The sequence below is a fragment of the Artibeus jamaicensis genome, unplaced genomic scaffold (assembly GCF_021234435.1).
Source record: "Artibeus jamaicensis isolate MK-2021 breed Jamaican fruit bat unplaced genomic scaffold, CSHL_Jam_final contig_240, whole genome shotgun sequence".
Lineage (NCBI taxonomy): Eukaryota > Metazoa > Chordata > Mammalia > Chiroptera > Phyllostomidae > Artibeus > Artibeus jamaicensis.
Window position 1 is genome coordinate 17,660,734 of NW_026521506.1, and position 2,399 is coordinate 17,663,132.

The following is a 2,399-nucleotide window of genomic DNA, read 5'->3' on the forward strand; positions in this document are numbered from 1 at the left end:
AAATTAAGCCCTAGCCCCAGCACTAGCCTCAGCTACAGCCTGAATGCTAGAAGAGAGAAATATACACAGTTGTGAATTATTGCCTCATCCACCCAGCCTGGTGTCTCAAGAGAATAAAGGTGGTCCTCTATTTTAGCCCCTTGGTAACTGAGGAAGACAGACTGCAGGTAGCACTAAGCAAACACTTCAACCATCAGATCATTACCTATTACTCCACATGCTCCCTGCTTCACCCCATGCTAATTGATCAGTTCCTCTTGATCTAGAAACTCTTTCAATTACACATACATATATTTCACAAACATGAGTACTAGGTACTATTCTATGCTCTGGAAACTCCAGAATGAATAGCAGTGGTTCACACCCTTTGGGGGCTTATAATGCAGTCAACAAAATAAGGGGGTTAGAACCTATCTTCTCAGCTGACAAGAGGCAACCTTGAAAACCAAATAAAAAACTGAGAGACATCCAAGTTAGATGCCAGTCACAATAGCCACTTGACCTAACAGGCTGAGCCCTTGGTCACAAAAAAAGCATCTGAGTAGTCTAACAAGACATAATTTTGGTAAGGGCATGAGGCTGTTACCAGTCTGTGGTTTTATTATTTAGATAAACATATTCTAGATTCTGAAACTAGCTATCTTTGCCCTGTAGGACCTAGTACCATTTTCCTTGTTTGTAACAGGTACCAAATATTTATTTTTTAATATTTTATTTATTTATTTTTAGGCAGAGGGGAAGGGGGGAGAGAGGGAGAAAAATATCAATGTGTGGTTGCCTCTCATGTGTGCCCCCTACTGGGGACCTAGACCACAACCCAGGCACGTGCCCTGACTGGGAAACAAACTGGCAACCCTTTGGTTCACAGGTCAGCACTCAATCCACTGAGCCACACCAGCTGAATCCAAACATTTATTTTTAAGTTGAATTGGATTACTTAGTGGGGTTTTTTTATGTCTAGGAAATGTTGTTTACTACACATGATACTTAGAATACTACTATTAAAAAATACCCAGTAAACTTCCAAAGGCAGATATACACATCCACATATACATATATAAAATAGCTATTGGATTATTTCAGTTTGCCTTTAGCCAATTGAATTTTTTAAAGGTTCCAGACACTTCCAGAAGCAAATAGGCACCACTTAAACTCCACAGCTAATCACTTTTAATTCTTCCAGCAGTCATTTTGATAATATTAGACATAATGAAATCACTTATCAGAGTCTAATTCCCCCTGTGCAAAATAGTCCATTTTAATTTAGGTTTGGAATCCCTGCCAGAGTTCTCAAGGCTGCTCTTTCAGTAGTGTCATTATTGAATAAATTTATTTTTATAATAATAAATTCTTATACAAATAGATGCCACACAATAACACAGAATCTCAGGTAGTCTTTCCCAATAGTTGTCATGATGCATTATCATACTCAATGTTATATGAGTAAATAAGAAGCTGACAGTTTCTGAACTATACCAACTGTCCTAATGGGGGTGACTCCTAGATCCTTGATAACCTGTCATAACAATAAGGATCTAGATAAAATAAATCCATTAAAATCAGATATGAATAAATTGAGAGCATAAATTGTTATTATCTTTAATATAAATAAAGATTGGAGCACATCTTTTTTTTAAGGCATGATTTTTCTTCTGAACTATGTGGCTTGTCTGGCATCAAGGCCCTTTATGTGGTTTTAATCCATGATTTATATATTCAAGTCTGTTACACCATTTTTATTCTTTAGAGTGACATGAGCTTGGTTAATGGAAGAAAGATGAACCCCTGAGGATTCTCAACTAAACGGAACAAATCAGTTTCCAATTTGGGTCAGACAAAATCAGTGAAGATACTTGCTGAGTGGCCAGGAAATGGAAAGGAAGTTGAAGAAAGAAAAATGGGAAGGGAGTGAGTCAAAGTCATATCCTTGGTCTTGACCATTTTTCTTCACAATGGGGTCCTCTCTCTTCTCCAAGCTCCTTCTTTTGCACACAAAACCTGGCAGCCTAAAATTGCAAGAAAAGTGGTGGCTCCATTAATATCTAAAGCATAGAAATGCTCTTGCCTGCCCACAGACTAGCCAACTACTCTGTCTTTCATCATAAAACTTGGAAAATAAGAGCTCACATGGTATGAAATTTAAAAAAAAAGCTTTGTCTTAAAGTATCTAAAGAGAATAAAACTTACTGTGAAAGTGTGTTTTATAAATTCTACTTTCCTGTCTTGGTACATCTACATCCTCACAAATGGATTCTTGCTGTACCAGTCATTATTCATGTTATAATCTTTGGACCAAATTCATAGAAAAAGATTCAGCCCTAAACCTCCTGCATATTTTTTGTTGTTGTTTAAGTCAACCAGATCTGTGTCTCATTAACTGCTTGTCATATTTTCATATG